This window comes from Hesperophylax consimilis, chromosome 8 (assembly GCF_061612785.1).
Source record: "Hesperophylax consimilis isolate HC1 chromosome 8, BYU_Hcon_1.0, whole genome shotgun sequence".
Taxonomy (NCBI): domain Eukaryota; kingdom Metazoa; phylum Arthropoda; class Insecta; order Trichoptera; family Limnephilidae; genus Hesperophylax; species Hesperophylax consimilis.
In genome coordinates this window covers 17,962,028-17,983,090 of record NC_142843.1, presented here as the reverse complement: position 1 = coordinate 17,983,090, position 21,063 = coordinate 17,962,028, and the positions used below count along the sequence as shown (strand labels likewise).

The 21,063-nt window shown below is 33.4% G+C and overlaps 1 protein-coding gene across 1 annotated transcript in view; it reads left to right on the top strand.

The window, feature by feature from the left end:
* rut (adenylate cyclase rutabaga) overlaps window positions 1–21,063 on the top strand; it is a 275,093-nt gene that overhangs the window by 87,179 nt on the left and 166,851 nt on the right. The window contains exon 2 of the mRNA XM_089634981.1: window positions 4,898–4,989. The gene's annotated coding sequence lies outside the window, so the exon portion shown is untranslated. The remainder of the gene's footprint in view (window positions 1–4,897; window positions 4,990–21,063) is intronic.

The window sequence follows — 21,063 nt, the reverse complement described above, 5'->3', positions numbered from 1 at the left end:
TATGTAGAACCTATGAGTTTTACAGAATAATGATATTATGTCGTAATAGATAATACAATAAAGATATAGAGAGGAGCTTCAGAAATCGTTTGCAGCAGTGTATAGAGAACGGTGGGGATTACCTTACAGATGTTTTGATTGCATGATTCACATCTTCAAATTATATTTTTTCACCATGCAAGAATAAAATTAAAATCATTTTATTCGTCTTAAAAACAAGAAGATTGTGGGCACCTTCCTGTACTAGCATGTATCATACATAGTTAAAACTTTTAAACACTTCCATTTTATATTACGGCAAACTCAATATTGACCAAATTTCTGGCATTTACAGTAACATTTACATACCTACTCACACAGTGACCTCATAGGGACGAACAATCTTAGCAGTGACAACACCGTGTTCTATTGTATTTACACAACGCAGAGCTGTTTTAAATAAGGCACGTCCCAATGGCGATGTTTGTTAAATATCCGTTTTAATATATAGGCAAAATTTTCTTTGCACTGGGAACTGCCGTACAACGTTCAGGCATCATGTTCTTTGTAAATTATGTCGCTCACAGTTGAATTTAATGTACGCTGTTGAGTCGAGGAGGACAAGAATATACTTAATTGCACTAACGATTAAAACTTGTATACATAATTGTTTTTCATTTGCATTGCAATGGTCCTCATCTGTTATACTTATCTCGTTTATAAATTAAGAATTTGTAGTTAAATTAATTAACATGGATTTTAATTTTTAAAAGCCTGCCAAGAAGCACGAAATGTATCGCGTGTCGGGTGTGACGTCATATAGAATGAATTTTGACTTTTTACAGGTCAGTAGTCTGTGTAGTAGTGGATTTTGTATGGGAAAATCGAGACTTTTTATTTATTTATTTATTTAACGCCCAGAGGGCTTTTACATGGTTGGTAGTATACATAATTTTAATTTGACAGACACTTTAAAAGTTACAAAAAAAAAATATATATATTACATTTGATAAAAGCTATGCAACAAGTCATACAAACACAAGAAACAAAAACAGAAAATTACAGCTATTTGTAGGTTTACATGATGTGTTTAGGAGTATTGATGAAATAAATGTTTTAAATGATCCACAAAACTTGCCAAGTTGATATTGAATATGTCAACATCACCCAAGTAATGATTTCCCATGGTGTGAAGTCGTTGTATCGGAGACTGGGCAATGTAGTTACGCTTATGTGTGCTGCTGTAGAATATTGTATTTTGTCGTGTTGTTACTGTGGGTGTATGTATGTTTATAAGTTGCAGGAGTTCACAACAGTCGAATTTAGAGTTAAGTATTTTGAATAAGAACGTTAAATCGTTTATTTTACGTCTATCTTCTAATGTATGTATTTTTAGAGTATTTAATAAGAAATAGTATTTTAAGTCTTCGACAGGGATATTTAATTTAAAATTTATTAAAATGAGACTTAATTTACTCTTAAATTTATTCGCTTTTAATTTAAAGTGTACGAAAGTGTAAAAATACAACCATTTCCACCTCGATTAAATTTTTTTTTCAATGTCGCAACCCTTGTTTATGAGGTTATGTTTTCAAATGTCAGGTAAAAAATTAGCCAATGTACATAATTTTATATTATATTCATTTTACGTAAACCTTAACTGAACGAAAGTAATAAAATCATGTACCTACCATGGGGCGTACTCTGTATCTTTCGAAACTTTCCTGCCGCCGGTTTAGCTACGTCACAAACGCGTATTAACCCTTGTCGTCCGGTGCTATATACTCGGTAAATATTTATTTATTGTAATTACTTAATGCACTACATAAATGTATTGCGGAGGAATAAATAAAATTTGAACTCTGTGTTTAGTATATTTAGAGAGATATTTAATTAATTAGAGACGATGTTCACTCAGTTGACAGCACCGGCAAGGAAAGGTTAAACCACGAACTTACTGGTTTGTTAACCCGAAAGATACAGAGTAAGCCCCCTGATGTGAAGTCGAAATTAATCACCTAAAAACAACAATTATTTGGGTTTAAATTTTGAATATACAAAAAAAATTATTAAGATATGATTCGTGTATGTAACACCAGTTCAATTATTGTCGTTTTAGTGCCTATGTCTGATTTATATAACCTTTTTTTTTCAAATATTAAACTATCAATCGGGCTAGTTTTTTCAAATATTTCTGGTAATATTTTATTTTAGTGTTTTATTGGAACTACTTTCACTTAAAAGCTGGGACGGGATTTATAAATATAATATGTTTTTTTCCTTGTATAAAGGGAAGAGGGAATTTAATAAATTATGAAGTTAAGTAGTCGACCAACATATTGGATTGGATGAAGGCGAAGTTTATTTCAATCATTTTTTTAATGGTTTCTCTGTCTTCTTCTTTCCCTAGAGGGGGACATCTAGGTCTGCGAGCTATTCTAGGGCCTCAGGCCCTAGAATATGAATAGAGGCCATGTGAACCACATCAATCCCGCCGGGGAATGAATGGAGCGGGCATTCGTTGACCACATGTTCGGTGGTCGGCACCGTACCACATTCACACATCGCCGACTCTTTAAGTCCCCATCTGTGCATCATGTGGGCACAGCGGCTATGGGAGAACCTTCACCTATTGATGACGGACCAGGTTTCTCGGTTCATAGTACCTACCTATACATTTCTATTGAAAAAATATATTTTTTAATAGTTTACATTTTATTGAGTAATTTATTATTTTATTTGTTTTCTACTCAAGCGAGACGATAGGAAAACCTTCAATTTATGTAATGCATTTTTTTCGATATTCATAATGTACACCAATTCGTTATAAATATTAATGAAAATAGTGATTTAGCATTAAGCTTCGCCTTAAGAAATTAAACATAAAGTTTTCTGATTAAATTTTTATTTTTATTTTAAATATAATAATAAGTAGGTATACAAGTAATTTTGAAGTAATGGTAATGCAGTAGTGAAAAATGAAACATGAAAGTTTTCAAAGAAATTATATAAACAGTGTTTCAACATCTAAATCATTCAGCCATAATAGTAATATTGCCTCTGTAATGAAGTTTTTCGGTCTTCCCATAAATTCAGAAACAAATCCGTAATCAAGCATGCTCTATGCGTTTTGGGTCTTCGCAAGTCTTCAGGAACAAATCCAAAGTAATGACCTCAATCGAATAATACCTCAAAAATAAAATAAAATCACTATTATAATAATATTTTGGACTTGCAAATCTCAAAGCATGTCCGAAAGAACGAATTGTTTTATTTCTACCGTGTTACTATTTATTTGAAACTAAGAAAGGCTTTTGACAAAAAATATTTCCTTACGACTTCTAGTCGCTTCTTCTGTATTATAATCTCAAACAAGTTCAATAATGAACGCTTAAACCGTTTTACCATAAAATTATCCGCTCATTAATCTGATTCTGCAATGGTCCTATTCTGTGTGGTTTGCAATTAAAGTAAGAAATAGTAATTGGTGTTGGTAATGATAATTTTAATGTCCCGGTATTTTTGCATTAGTAATGAATATGAACTCGTTAATCCGTTTTGTAAATAATACATATAATCGTGGCGCGATTGGCCTTTCGTTAGTTACATTGCTAATAATGCTTTGATTGTTCAATTAAGTAAACGTAGGCATGTACCAACCTATCTACGTACATAAAACAACCTTTCGTTGAATGTCGCCAAAACGAGTTTTAACACATCGGCGATTATGTATTATTGCTATAAAATAAAAGGATTTCACCAAGTATGTATTTTTTATCTTTTATTCTCTGGATCAAAGTTTTCTGTAGTCGAGATTTTCATGTTTCATAAATAAATATTATTACTGTTTTTTTTCCGACAATCAGTAGGTACCCTTTCTTATTTATCTTACGAGTGTAATGTTAACATTTTTTCCACACTTTCACAGAAAACTTATTAATCCCAAAAGCAAACAAAACTATATTTCAAAAAGGACCACACTACATGGCCATTAAAGTATATAACAACCTTCCACGTAGCATCAAACAAATAACTGACATACTTAAATTTAAATCATCCCTAAAAACATTTCTTTTAAACAAATGTCACTACACTTTAAAGGAATACCTTAGATAAATTAAATACCTCTGTTTTATTTTTATTTTTTATTAACATACATTTGTTAACATCTAATTGTTGGGTTATGTAATATAATGTGTATTTGTTGGGTTAGCTGGAAGAAATATGATGTAACCTATAAGCTACACCCTTTGTACTCTGTATTTTTGTGCAATAAATATTTTTTTGAATTTTGAATTTTTGTCTCTCTCAAAACGTTTACATCTCTCGTTCTCCTCGGAAAGTCTTCGAATATCCTATTAAGTCAGATCTGTACCAATATATTTGTAATCGCGTTAGGCTGCGTATAAATAGGTGAAAAAATGCGCGAGTCCAACCACCAAATATGGGAATGGAACGAAGCAACCGCCAACCGCGCGAATAATTCGTGGTTAGGGTCGCGGATTTTTGTCCTGTTTATATGCAGCCTGAGATATCATGTTGATTTTAATGTACACGTACAAAAATACGAAACGAGTGATGGGGGAAGGGTTAAAATAGCAACCGCTAAATTGTCTTAATTTAAATCGACTCTAGTAGGGAGATAAATCGGCTCCCTACTGAGAACTCATTAAAAAAGCATACTTCAAGGAGACTGTTTTTCATTGTGATTCTAGTTCCTTGCCCAAGCCAAAACGTATAAACAAACCTAATGGAAACTAATCAAGTTATCTCTATTCATCTCTAGGAAAAACTTTCATGTTTGAATGTTCTTCTTAATTTAACGATAGATATATTCCCAGATTTTGACAGGGTTATTCGACGTTTGTATAAATTCCACAATGAATGTACAAGGACTAAGTGAATTAGTTTTTTTCAGGTTGATCGTGTAAGGCGGTGTAAAACAATCACCCTAATCTGACCTCACCCCCCTGGCTCCGGGAGTGGCGCGGCTGGCGTACCAAAAATATTGTAAGTACATAATATTATTACTGCTTGTTTTCCTTCTAAGAATTCAACGTTTTTCGATTTCGGAATATAAATACGACATAGGTACTTTATTTTCTCAAACACCGAATACGATAATTATTATTGTTTGTTGTTTAGCAAAAGAAAGAAATAAAAGCAAGTAGAAAATTTAGTCGAGCAATCCTATTTCAGAATCGCTTTGGAAGAAAATAACGACAGCCGTTGTGTTGAATGAAGATTGTTAGTGGGACTCGCGAGTGCAATTTTAAAATGCTTTCGAGATTTTATGTTGTCGTTTCAAGGTTTGATGGGCTTCTATGTTTCGTTTGCTCTATTCTGTGCTGTATAACTCTAATTCTATTCGTTTTTAACGAGTAAATAGTGTATATCTATGGCGTGTTATACAAATATGCATCACGTATAGTAATATTACATTATTAGTAAATAGTGTATAACTGTGACGTGGAATACAAATAGGAATCACGTATAGTAATATTACATTATTAGTAAATAGTGTATAACTGTGACGTGGAATACAAATAGGAATCACGTATAGTAATATTACATTATTAGTAAATAGTGTATAACTGTGACGTGGAATACAAATAGGAATACAAATAGAATCACGTATAGTAATATTACATTATTAGTAAGTAGTGTATGACTGTGGCGTGGAATACAAATATGAATCACGTATAGTAATATTACATTATTAGTCAATAGTGTATAATTGTAGCGTGGAATACAAATATGAATCACGTATAGTAATATTACATTATTAGTCAATAGTGTATAACTGTGGCGTAGAATCCAAATATGTATCACATATAGCAATATTTTATTTTTATATTTTTCCGACTTTATGTCCGGGTTAAATCTTCCCCACAGGAAAAACTAAACCCTTCCACACACTTTTCCACAAATGATCATCTAGTCAATCCACATTATGCATGTGCATTATATAAGCATAATAAATACAAAACAATACAAGAACAACACGTCAACTCACCGGAGATCAAATAGGAAAATAATTCACCAACCCCAGATATTTTCATATCAGAGGGTTCGGCTCGGTAGAACTTCTAATAATAATGATTGGATTATTTATATAGCGCTGTTTTCGTGAGAAAATCGCCTCAAGGGCGCTTAGCTAATTGGACCTATAAATCCTACTGATCCCTCAATATAAATATTTAAAAAATCTTTCTTAATCCTACATGTATTTTAAATGACTGATTTTTGTATTTTTATGAATAAATTCACATATCTAATACATTATTATTATTATTATTATTTTAGGTCAAATTGATATTTTGAGATCTGGTATGTTTTGTATACGTGTAATTGTCATTTTGTTTACATCGACGCCCTCATTTTATTTTTTTCAGAAAATAGAGTTACTGTTCCAAATATTCTAGTCATCTTTTTATGGCGTGTAGTTAGGATGAACAAAGAAAAGAGAAAATATGACGCAAACGTGAATGGTACAAGAAGTCGCTGTAGCCTCAGAAAGACATTGTACGACAGAGTGAATGTTAGTTCATCTTTTTGGGATTAACATTTTAGCCAGAGATATTTTTTTACTTAATTGTAAAAAGCATTCACTTTGTGGCTCATCATAATTTATAATAAAAACACATAAATTTGTTTTTGACCACGATAGTTTTATTTTCACTCTACCGGTTTCGGAAGATCCCTTCCTTCGTCAGGAGAATATTTAAAACTGATCTACGCTCTGTTCCCTGTTTACGATAGATACTGGACTGGACGGGAACAGAGCGTAGATCAGTTTTAAATATTCTCCTGACGAAGGAAGGGATCTTCCGAAACCGGTAGAGTGAAAATAAAACTATCGTGGTCAAAAACAAATTTATGTGTTTTTATTATATTTTTTTACTGTTTTTACTACGGATTTTTCATTTTATCTGATTTATGATGCGTGATGCATCGAAATAATGTTTATGGGTACCTACGTATTTCCTCAGGGCCTATGTCATCTTTCGTCTTTTCAGGGAAAGGAAGGAGAGAAAGTTCTGGGAAGGAAAAAGGTATGAGGGATGGGTAGGAATCTGAGGGTTAATGTGTTCAGGAATGTTGGACGTATGAATCCATCCCTCCCACTGCGGTGCAAAGCGATGGGTCGACAGAGAGACCGGATAGAGAGGTTAAAAGGTCTCCCTAAACCAGTCTCCCGATCCGACCCGCCACGCAGTAGGTGGGCAAACGCATCCGCCGTCAAGATCCAGACAAACCTCACCTCATGAACCCGGCCATCTTTTCGTAGCAATCCACTTCGGGTGACCTTTGAACAGGGGTGTTGGTTATCCAATAAATGGTTTCTGGGGCGGCGGTACCAATTTTTTTTCAAATTCCTTTAATAATGATGAACCCAAGTGTATTTATTGTGTTGACATCTTAAATGGGATTATCCGGTTAGTTCTTGTTCGGCCCAACCTCTAGTAAGATATGCAAATTCCATTGGTTTTGTCTAGTATCATCCAGTCTATTTGATGCTTACCCGTTTACTAGAACTAATATTATCATTCCGGCAACTTTTGCCTGTAGTTGGAGGTGGGAGAACTCTCACATTAAAATACCACTACACTCTACAGCAGGGTTGTCCAAACGATCGATCGATTACGTATTACAGAGTCGATCGCGCATTCATTATTTCGTTTTTATCGTTAGGTATTTTAAAATAGTGAAAATACTTTAATAGGGTATTGAAAACAAAATTTAAAACGTCAATATTAATATATACCCACAAACGAAATGCTTTGTACTTCTATTTACCTCATGTTTATTTTTACTTTATAACCTTACAGAAACTTACCAAATTTTTTTTCATTGAATACGTAAAAAATACGATGATGTGTGAACAGGGTATTGTTAGTGGCAAAGGAATAATATCATCTTAGCCTGTCACTATCAAACCTAAAGATTTTGACAAAAAGTGTAAGGGAAAACTTTTTAAATATAGTAAATCTCTAATTGGATTCATTTCTCGGTTCAAAAAAATATTTTCAATGACTCGTCCGACAAATCAACAATCAAACAATCAGCATCAGAAGTGATTCTATAATCGTAATATTTAATTGTTTCCGCTCTGTTTTAAAAAAGAATACTTTAGGATATTCGGATAGTCGCGACAAATTTAAATCTTCAATTGTCTTCAATGTTTTGAGCCAGCCACCCAAAAATTCAAGCTTTTTTGTAATATGTACCTAAATATCAGAATGATAAATCTAAGACATTTATTGATTCATTTCTTCACATTTTCCATAAAACGGTTATACATATTACTATAAAAATATCGTTGGGGCAGGTTTATTTTGTGACCTGCTTTAAAAGATAGTTGCTGAACTGTCTGTAAGTGACTTTGAAAATGTTGAGGATCAATGCAGAATCGTTAAGCAGTTGAGTCGCTCTGTTTATTGGTGCGTTCTGGTAGACAGAAGTTCTCGCTTTCGGAGCATCAAAACAAGTGCCTGGGATCTCCCACGAGTGTACTGGTCAGACACATAATAGCTAACCTCTTTCAAAATACTTCCTGAGATTAACTTAAAAAAAACGTTTTAAGGCGAAGCTTAATGCCAAATCATTATTTTGATTAATCTTTATAACTAATTGGTGTACATTATGAATACCAAAAAGTATGCTTTAGATAAATTGAAGGTTTTCCTATCGTTTCGCTTGAGTAGAATACAAATAAAAAATATGAATTTAAACTACTAAAAAAATATTTTTTCAATAGAAATGTATGAAGGCGTAAAGGAAACAACTTTAAAAAAATACTGTATTCTATCTAAGATTATCTGTGACAGTTTCACTTGATTAACTTTTTGCTTTCTTATAAAATTATTTACAATAAAAACCAGTTTTGTGCTTGAAATCGAACGTTTCTAGACTCCGTTTTTCAAGCGATTTTAATGCCTATTACCTACGATATAAGGTATACCAAGAATATACATATTTTTGGCTTGTAGCTTCCTCTTAAACTATTTTTCGGTGGCTTTTAAGGTGTTGAAATCAAACACTCCTGTTAAAAATAAGAGTCGATCCAGGAATGGATAGTATGTATTACTTGTATATTATTAGTTATATGTCTAGGATATGGTTTTGTTCAGAAGGGGCCTAAATAATGTATCTATATTCCAGGACCCTGCGAAAAAGTGCTTCATGTGTTATCCATATTGATAATGTCTTCCGGAAGATTTATACACGGTGTCCGGAAACTCGTAGTACAAGCGGGAAACTGGAGAATCTACACCACATGGGGAACCCAAAAAAACATAAAGTTTTTTGATTTGAGCATTTTCAAAAAAAAAAAAAACAAAAAAAAAATACTTTTCGGCTATTTTAGGGTTAAAGTTTTTTCTGGTGTTTAGGGTTGAATAACAGATGTTTTAACCCTGCAGAGCAGAAATATTTTATGATTACACCGGGTTAAATGAAGGGTGATTTCAAAATAATGCTTCAAATCCGAGTTTCTTCATTTGTTTTACTTTCAAATAGTTTTAAATAGTTGGGTACTTTGATCTTCAGTAATAATTTATAAGAATTTGATTAAAAAAAAAAAATCAACTTCAAACTCGATTTACTCGATAACGAAAGCTCAAATAAAAAAAAATACTACAAAATCGACTCCAAATGTGATGTAGATTCACCAGTTTCCCGCTTGTACTACGAGTTTCCGGACACCCTGTATATATAAAACATGCATTTTATATTTATAGAAATTAGAGAAAAGTCAAGCAACGCCGACTACAGGTCAGCTAGTCATATTATTTTTTGTGTAACCGATTACTTAGGTAATGGTTTACTCGAAAATAGTCCAATAATGATACTTACCTACGTAGGTACGAATTTACGTCAGAGTGGAAGATGTTCTCATTTTTATCACTGAGATATCACTATTCGGAAACGAAACTTTACTGGAAAAGGCGTGCATAGTGAGTAGCTCTAGTAGATCTGAACAGTTTGGCACTTATTCATTTCCTTATCAACATTCCTTATCGCACGGCTGTCGAGCCATTTTGTAAGGTCCATTAAACTTAATAATAAACATCACAAAACGTTGTAGATCTTGCAGAGCCGATAATAATGTATAAATTATTTCGATTTTTTTTAAATACGTTGTGTTCTTCTTATTTCATATGCTGGGGGAAATATGATACAAATAATAACGAAACACATTTTTTTAACCACTCTTTATAATATATCAACATGGTTCGGAACCAATGGCTGTAGGGACCCTTATAACAAATGGATTCGCCAATCACCATGTGGAAAAAAATCATGATTTTACTATAAATAAGAGTTAATAATTTAACATTTCAAAAACCAGTTAGATAAATATCAGATAGTTAAATTACAATTATATGTCTAAATTAGAAAATTTAGAAAAAAAGTGTTAGCAGCAAATTAAATGTTACTAATAATCAAATTTCTTTTTGCCAATAGCCACCTCCTAATTTTGTTTTCACATTGATACACCCCCTCCCTCTAATCCTCTCCCACCCTTTATTTTAACCGTTTTGTTTCTGTCCATACTTATACCTATGTCATTTTAATTTTAGTAGGTATACCTACCAACTATTTCGGGACCATTTATTTAGAAACATGTGGATATATTAAAAACTGGATGATTTATTATTATTTATAATAAAATGGTGCCAAAGTAATTTTACAATTATTGAAGAAATTTTAATAATTTATGTCGTGATCTCTGAGAAAGTCTAGGGCCCCGGGCTCCGCCCTCGAGGAGAGCCACCGCATTCCCGCCCGTTATAAGTAACTGATAGTTACTTCTTCAGAGCTCTCACAAGGACTATAATTTTTTTACTAAACGAAACTACATTTATATTGAACGAATCTAGGATCCTCGATTGTCCCTGCACAGCAAGAATTAGTATCACAATATTGAAGGTTAAATAGTATTTGTACATGTATGAGCAATGATGAAAAATAAAGGTAAGACTTGATTGATGATAACTGAAAATATAAATTTAGTAAGATATAGCACAAATGTATAAGGGTGCGTATAAACAGGACAAAATTTCCGCGAGCCTAGACTTGAATTGACTTGACACGCTGAAATGGGTTCCATGCTAACTCAACACGGTGACTATTCAACACACTTTTAAAAAGTGATATAAAGTCATTGAAAACGGTGGAAAAATTATTTTTTTAACCTAACCTAACCTACTTTAACCTACCCAGTTAATAAAGTTTTTGTTTCATAACTTTCCATGACTTTATATAACTTTTTAAAGATGTGATGAATTATTATTTTGATGATTTATCCGGTCACCGCCATAATGTTGTCCTGTTTATACGTAGCGTAATACATCTATCAGTGACGGATAAATAAAACAACAGTGGATATTTTATTACAAGTAACTACAGTATATAAGTAACTGCAGGTGGTGCAGGCTCGAGGATCTTGCCACCCTCTACGCAGGATTTTATTTTTAAATGTATCTGGGTTTCACCCTTATATAGTGTTCTAGGCTATCATGAGAGGGAAGGTGAATTTATATATTAATTTAAATTGGCAAATTTCAACATTATATGTAATATTAGAGTCGAATTCAGACTTAGAATAAATAAGATGTTGAACGGTGGTGGGGCTATTTTAGATAAAGCTTGATAGAAGAGAGGATATTTGTTCAGAGAGGGTTAGCAACAAAAAATATGTGATCTTGATTTCCCACTATACGGCACAAAATATATAAGTTCACAGTCAACTGCCTCGTCTTTAACAATATAACAATCCTAAAATTTATAAATAAAAACACCTAGAATGAAAAGAAGCTATATTCTCTATACATATAATATAAGATTAAAAACACTTTTAAAAATTAGTAATTATTATTCTCACACCAAATAATAAAAAGGTAAGTAGCAAAAGCAATAAAAAAGTTTAAAAAAAAAAACAGATGGCAAACAATCAACATTTTCATAATAATAAATAAAATTTATGTTTGTACATAAAGTATTACAGTGAGGAGAGAAAAAACCAACGCATCCATGGAACATTAGTGTTGACCATGATCAGTCTTTCTTACTTGCGCATTACACAGGCTCTGCCCTGTGAACTTCACCTGAAGGAATGCGTGAATGGCGGCACAATCACACACCGCCTACCGGAGCCATCGATCCAATTCTATTGATAGAAGGACTTGTATTTACGGAGCAGTGGGAACCGATTCTCTCGCTAGGGTCAGATACGAGAAAGGCCTTTGAAATAGTCATCATCAATGTTGTGTTTTTATAATGACTACATAAGAGTCTAGTTCTAGTGGAACTATGGCATCCCCCATTTGGGGAAAGTTGTGTGGTCAAAGGAAATGAGGGGTGACAGGTAAATTAGGAAGAGCAATTAGGTTGGGAGATTGAACCTCATTATTTAGATCGTTGATTCTAATTTGTGATCTCTCATCTGAGAATAATGAAATAATATTCCACTCCGAATCATAAAAAATTTCTGAATTTTATTTATTAAATCCGTATTTGTATATTATAATGTATGTAATGTAACTCAAATCAACTTGTTTATTTTTATTTACAAAACCCGAGCTAAATCTTTTACTGTTATGTTATGGACCTTGTCTATCGGAAAACCTGCATTTGACGCTACTACAATATTAGTAAATATAATGCATACTTTTATTTCTTTCTCATCATAAAAATATTCTAAAAGCTTTCGGCCACTGGGGCAAACAGCTGTGCTATTTTCATCTAAGATTTATTATTCATTCGATCACTTCTTTTTTACACCCTGCTTATATAATTATGTTTCTATTATCATCGTACACGAATGATGTGTACGTTGTTTCCGTGAAAGCTTCACTGTAGCTATACCGAGGGGATTTACGTAACGTAAGTTGGCTATTTTTTTTTCGTATTTCTTATATTAATTTATGTAATTAATTCCCATTGAATGTGCGGAATCTGCACCGTGTTTTCAAGTGGGTGTGGTGGTGAGTGGTGAGCGGTGAGTGGTCAGGTGTGAGTTGGAGTCGCGAGGCAGTTGCCACGTTTTAACCACCTCGATCGAGTCTTCCACTTTATTGAAAAGTATCTTTTCACAAAAGGTTATCATTTTCCCAAACTAGGAATAGATTTTTTATTGAATGTTTTAATACAACATTGGAATAGTTATACAAATAACAATACAAAGTAGTACGTCCTCTAAAAAATCCTACAAAGGGTATACGCGTGGGTATTATAGCAGTTATTATAACATTTCATGGTTTAAGCATGAAGCATAAAATTAAAGTGTACATTTTCTTGAAGATAAATATAAAAAAAATGAGTTATCAAAACATAAAATGACAGATTAAATCTAAAGAAAAAAATCATATTTTCAGTAGAAGTTTTAAACAAAAAGTAAGAATACAAATGACTAATTAATTATTTTGACTTAATTTTTAAGAAAAAAACGTATCTATTCCGGTACATTTTAACCAAGATTTGATATGTTTCTTATTTTTTATTGTTTTGGTTTCATCAAAAATTGTAATCAGTGTGTTGTATATTTTAGGGGTAGTCAAATTAATATGCCTCTGGGCTTATCTGGTTTTGCAACGGGGTACTGCATAAGCACAAGTGCCATGTCTTTGGCTAGAACTTTTGTGAAATTGTTTGGACGCGTGTAAATATTTTTTAGACATTGAATGTTAAAGGTTTGTCTAATGCTACGTATACACGAGCCGAACTGCCGAACTGAACCTCAACTTACGGGAAAGGAACGAAGCAACCGCACATGACGCGAAACGCCGCTTGCAGTTGCTTCGTTCCTTTTCTGTAATACGTGGCTCGGTTCCCGTTTCAGTTCGCAAATGTATACTTACCATTAGGTCCAAAATAGCACTTTCTTGAAACAATTGTTTGTAGGGGTAACTTTTGATGTTATTGTACAAAATTTTGATAATTGATTTTTGTGCAAATTCATAATTAACATTATGTAATAATAAATCCCCGGCTAGTTTCATTGTAATCGAAGTAGTAGATGTAGCAATTTTGAGGCGAGTAAATAATAAACATGGTTTCATGTTTTCTCTGTATAATGCGGTTAAGTCATTTTAGGTTCTAATTATTTGGTTAATCAGTTACGGTTTTAATGATGAGCGGCGTGTTATAGAGCACAAGTAATTAATTAAAATAGAGCGTTATTATAAATACGTACAAGTATATATAATAGACTTTCCAATAAAAAGGCATTCATTGTTTGTACCCAAACTGTATCCGATTTAAATAAAGGCTCGTACAACTCAGTTCGATTTCCACTAAGAAATATACACAGAGAAAACTTACTGATATGAAATACTGTTAATTTATTCAAAATCTCGTCAAATTTTTCGTTTACCTGTTAATAACTGGGCTGCACGCCTTTAACGAATAAATTGACAGAGTTTCTAACAAAGTATCAGTTTAAAACAAATGTTGACATACTGATATACATGATATTTATTAGAAAAAGAACACGTGTTCTCGATATATTCTAAATGACTAATATTTTTTCAAGAAATTAGCATGCTATCACTTTTTTAACAGGATCGTTTTTCTCCGTGTACATACGAAGTACATATTATATGAAGTATATATTATATGAAGTTTATATTATGTAAAGCATATATACGTGTGTATTGAATCATTCATTCAATTTCCGCTGACCCATCCCTCATTTTCATAGTATTAGATGTTTAGGGTATTATAACTTCAGGACGTGACACTAAATCAAATCACAGGCATGATTACAAAGGCAATAATGGTGGTTGATGTATGATATATATAGCATTCCATGTTAGCAGTATGGCGATAGAGTTTTCTTAAATCCGATATAACATGTGAATAAGAGTTTTTGATTTAAAAAATAAACTTTAATGAAGTTGATATCATGAAGCATATTGCATGTATATTTTTTATAAAATTATGTTTGTACAAAAATAATGGTTTTACTTAATTCACCCTTTGGCTCTTTCCGTGTTTTCCTTGATAATGGAATGACTACTGAAAATTTTAACAAGTTCATTAGCGGTACAACGATGTTAGAAAACTTCGTATTGGAAAGGCTCCAAGGCACGCCCTACATGTATGTAAATTACTCTTTCGCTTCAAGGTATTCTACTATATTGTGTATTAAGATCATTAGACAGATTACATTCACTTTCTGCTTATACCTTCAGAAGATTCGGCTTTGATCATCCAACTATATTCTAATGAAATATTACTTGGAAGTAATCGGTGAAATACCGAGAATTTTCAAATGCCGAAGCTTTTACTTTTTACGTGACCACGCAAACAGTTCACATATTCCCATCTTCTTTGAATACCATTAAGATAATACTGTAGTTTTATTTTTGTTTAGGTTGTCGCACATCTTTTCGGCCCATCTTCGAGAAACGATACGATCTCTCCGGAAACACTTTAGAAAAAGATTTTTAAATCGAACTAACATTAGTCTTTGAATTGAACTTTTTTTCTCTCTTGAGGGTAATTTTATTTTTCAGATTTGTAATATCCCCAATGTAATGTAAGTTGAATGGTTCTGCATTACAGTACCCCTCCTGCACCTTCTAATTTATTATAATCTATAGTTACATAATACACATCCGTTCGTGGTAGATCTATAAATAGATACATTTGGATTGTACTGCTGTACCAACGTTCGTCAGTGATTGAGTATTATTTCACACATGGCCCCGTCTGGGTCTTAGCGGGTTCCTCTCGGTGGTCCAGTGACTTGTAGTGAAGGCGGCGCCTTTGTGTGGATGGCCTCCCGACTTTCCAGTTTCCGCCCATCGCCATTGTTAGTTCGGTCATTTCATACAAGAAACATTTCAGGAAATTTCTAATTTAATTGTTTTATTGTAACTCGCCAATAACTTTGTTTCCACAAAAAGCTCTCATACAAATGATACTATCATGAAATCGAATAGATTTCTATAAATCTTGTTTATTTGCCTACCGTCTCACTTTATCGTTTATGTATTTATATTGGCGGCTCCGTAATAGTCAACCTACAAAAATAAGAAAGACACCTTAGCAAATAACGAGGTAGGCATGGCAATACCCATCGACCATGTTAAATAAGAGTGTCTGAAACTTCAACATAACTAAGACGACAATATCTCACTCTAACAAACGCTCTAAGGGATTATGACAAGCGACTACGCGAAAGACATTCTGTTTGGTTTTCTCTGTCTTACTGTATGGCGTGGAGACATGGACACTGTAATAGAAAATGGGAATGAAAGAACACTCTTTCGATATGTGGGGTTGGCGTCAAATGATATTACCTCAACAGCCCTTAAAACTATTACTACTTTATAACTCGGTTTCGAGATTATACTCACTGAGGCCTGCTTAAAACACTTTGTTCACTACTTGGTGAATAAACCCCGGTTTCTTGCGAAGCTCGCAAAACAGGTCGTGGGGACGATCCCCTCTATGAAATTGAGTTACTTTTGTAACAAGTAATAAAGGTTTCTCCATATCGGAGGCCCTGCAAACAATATAGGACCATCCTAACTAAGGACCTCAATTTCATACATGGAGACATGAATGCAGGATCTTATTGTTGGCCCACATTGAACATGCACATTTACCCTACACGGCAACAAAGATGATATTAAAAGCTTTGAGGGAAATAATTTCGCTGGGTTTAAAACAAAAAAATATCCGTGCATAGTAATTTTAAAACGTGGTTGTCACACATGATGGATAAGTTTTTAAAATCGATAAAGAGTTTATTTCTGTTAAACGTTGTTCACACAATAACACTCTTAAATCTCTCCGTTGGAAACAACCCAGTGAATGGAAGTCGCGACATCGTTATCGTTGGACGATGACATTAATTTAATAATAAGATTTTCTCTGCTCTAATACCATTTGCTTTCATTCAATGTGTTCATTACTAGTTCCGACGCTCTGTTTACACGTCAATCGCATTTTATAACATTCATTACGCTATCTGTCTCTAAGGAAGGCGTACTCGTTGATTTATTTTCATTATCTCGTACCGACAGATCAACGTACATCACAATCTGTTTAAGTTGGCCCAATGCCGGTTCCCAAATAGTCGTCCCGAAATAAAACTGTACTGAAATACCTGTTTGCTCGTTAAATTCGTTTTATATTAGCATCAACACTTATTTTAATCCTCGGTGGTATAATTTGTAGAGTCAACAACAACATATGATTAAGATGGTGATGAAGATTTATGAGGTTGATATAGAAAGAAAGGTACTAGAACATGTTTAACTTAATTATGACGCTTCTACAAAAGATAATTGTTTATTTTAGATTGATCGCACTAAGAGCACGTTCATTGAAAGGTGCAACTACTTCATTAAATATGAAGAGGAAAAAGAAAATGTAATTATTTGAATCGAGATTTCGTCCAAGATAATATTGTTATTATAATGGTAAAAATTTGCCTCCAAAACTTGTCTGAGCGTTGACATTAAAGATTACGATAAACAATAATGAATTTAATTCAAAGCTTTGTAAAGTAAATGTTATGTTCGTAAAAGGCATTAAGTAATTTGAAATATGATTAACTCTTAACTTTATTAGATTGCACAACAATTATAAAAACAGAAACAATTCGTCTTCATTTATTGATACTCTTGTTCTGACGAAGGAATGGTTTTTCCGGAACTGGTTAAGAGTTGAAATGAGTTTAGTGGCAATACTTCTTTTAAACATAACATGGGATTTTTGTTGTTTGTTTTTGGGGTGTTATGCCGTGTTGCGCTAACTCCTTCTTTAGCCGACGTTTCGGACAGCGTTGCAGTGTCCATCATCAGGGCAGATCCGGTAGATCCGAAGATGTGTGACACATCTTCGGATCTACCGGATCTGCCCTGATGATGGACACTGCAACGCTGTCCGAAACGTCGGCTAAAGAAGGAGTTAGCGCAACACGGCATAACACCCCAAAAACAAACAACAAAAATGCTTTTGGCCGTGAGAATCTAAAAACTTACATAACATGGGATAATTATTTTTTTTATTGCGTTTGGTAACATTTGAACATTTTATGGCATCGGAGGACTTAGGATCCTAGGGAGGACTAGGGTCGATGTGTGCATTTCACGGGACTCGTTTTAATTTGTGAATAGTTATCCTTTCACGTTTTTTTTACGAATTTCATCATTTTTAGTCGGGCGTAATGTAGTTTTAGATTCTTAAAATTATAAGAACGAAACACTAAAACATCGGGTTGAATTATCGGACGATTGGCGCTTTGAAGTTTTCTAAATTTTAAAAATGCTTTATGTCGGGGTATTAAATATTTCTATTAAGTTTTCCCTGAGTTTAATCTTAATTTGATTTTTAACGTCAACAATTTGCCTGAAAAATATTTCAGATTTTCAGATCCAGACGTTTTTCCCATTTCCACAATATTCCGGTTATTAATTTTACTTCAGCGTGTATCAAATCGTACCGGATATTAATTTTCTACTTATAAAAGCAAACCCTTTGCGCGTGTTTCTTGAAAAATGTTTACACAAGCACTTCTCTGAGATGTTCTTTTTAGAAATCTTCAGAAAACAAAACTTCCGAGTTGGAATGAAAACTTTGAATACCCCTCGGACGTCATTCAAATGATATTTGCAAATTAACTTTGGTGAGGTAACTTTGTATCACTTAACTTAACTAATTAAATTTCAATTTGATTGCTCGACTTCTGACCCGAGGGATTTGGGTATCATTCCCATCGAATTGAAATATAGTTAAAAACATATTACAGTTTGAAACTTAATAAGTACATTCAAGGCTTCAATTATCGACGTTACTGCAATAATGATCGGTCCAGTGGCTGAGTTGGCAAATGCGCCGGCTTGGGAACCTAGACGTCTGCGTCATGAGTTCAATTCATCGCCTGGCTGTGATCTCCACCACGACACAAGCAAAATTTAAGCTTTAGCTCTTTAGTGTGATAATTGTAGTTTTCAAATATTTATTTATTTAAAATTAACGGCACAAGTGCCATTTACCTACAAGATAGTTCGACAATATAATATATAATATTGTCAGGTTATTCGTAACCACGGAAAGTTTGTCTTTATTTTTAAAAAAAGGTAATGGACGGTCGGTTAGCAGTTTTTTTTTTCATTTCTATACTTACACAAAATTTATCCACCATAAACCATTTTAGAGTTCAAGCTTAAATTAACACAGAATCTCAGAACCGTGGATGTTAGTTAGATATATTATATTATTTGAAGTAGACTCTTTCTGGATTTGTAATAAATATCTTAGTAAACAATATAAATCATTATCAGTTTTTTTTTAAATATATTTATTTGTATAGCTTCAGTAGCCGTGACCATGAATTTCAATCGACCTGCCATGTAAAGTGTGAAGGGGTTGATAATTTCGTCTCCTCTCGTCCTGCGCTCCGCTCTGGTGTGAAAATAATCCCATTTGTCACAGCTTCTTCTCACGCCCAGATCTCCGCTCTCCGTAAGTAATGTCCGTAATCTAAAACTTACACATAGATGTTACGCCGGCGGGGATCAAATAAGTACACGGTACTCGTCTACAAAAACTACTTGTACATGCAGAACCTAAATGTTCGTGCGTGTACATGAAACTTCTACAAATAATGTTTATATTCAAAGTTTTTGGATATTTTAAAAAGCACCACAATTTGAAAAAATCTGATGAAACTTTATATGAAACGACAAAAAAGCGAGTTGACAATAACGTTTGTAAAACATTTGTCCAATTATTTTTCTCTTATCATTAATTTTAGTTACTTTTGTTGTTTTTGAAAGATGATACGCTTTCATATTTTATTATTAGAAAAAACATATAGTTTTTTAAATATTAAAATTTTGATTGCAAAAATAAAAAAAATGTATCACTTAACGTTTTTTAACATATATTTTATAAAAGAAAACACACATGGTTTTTCACATTATAATTGAGCGCAGAATGAATATTGGTTACACAAACATGATCAATTTAAAGTTCTGCAGATTTTCTTTAAAAAAAAGGCCTGTGAAAATTAAGTAAGGTCCCAACGTGAAACCTCCGCTTTTCTTTCCTCTCTCGCCCGCTTCCAGCTCCGTGGAGCGCGAGTTCACTTCGGTTATTGGTGTTTACCTTGCCACCATCGTGTTTGCGAATAAACTCCTAGTCAGCCTGCCAGCCAGACAGCCAGCCGACTTTATATTCCCACTTGTGCGGTATTTTGGACGTTTTGTAATTTCGCCGTTTCTTTACGTCACTATTATTTCTTGAATACATGCCATTGGATTTTATCCATCGAATATGCTTTTCAAATATGAAATTTATATGTGGACGATTTACAAAAACACCAAGAGCTTTCAAAGGCAATATGAAGATAGACACAAGGAACTAAGTAAGATTACCAACGTTAGAAGAGAGAAGCGAAAGGGGTGGCATGATCGAGACTTTCAAAATTTTATCTGGACATAGTTGCCCTGGCACCCAAGGAATCTTCACCACCAACCAAAATATAAATCTCTGTGGACACCCAAAAATATTCACAAGACACCTTTTGCTTCCAATCCTGGGAAACACTTGCTTACAAATGGAATAGTGGATTCATGGAACGAATTTTACAAAACACCTTTTGCTTCCAATCCTAGGAAACACTTGCTTACAAATGGAATAGTGGATTCATGGAACAAACTTTACAAAACACCTTTTGCTTCCAATCCTGCCACTTGATTACAAATAGAATAGTGGATTCATGGAACAAACTTTACAAAACACCTTTTGCTTCCAATACTGGGAAACACTTGCTTACAAATGGAATAGTGGATTCATAGAACAAACTTTACAAAACACCTTTTGCTTCCAATCCTGGGAAACACTTGCTTACAAATGGAATAGTCGATTCATGAAACAAACTTAACAAAACACTTTTTGCTTCCAATCCTGGGAAACGCTTGCAAATAAAATATTGGATTCATGGAACAAACTTCCACATTTTGTCGTATGTGCTACTAATATAAACCAATTTAAAGCTCGAATAGATTATTATTTGGAGAGAAGAAATAATGCAATAACTGTTCTCAACTTAAGAAC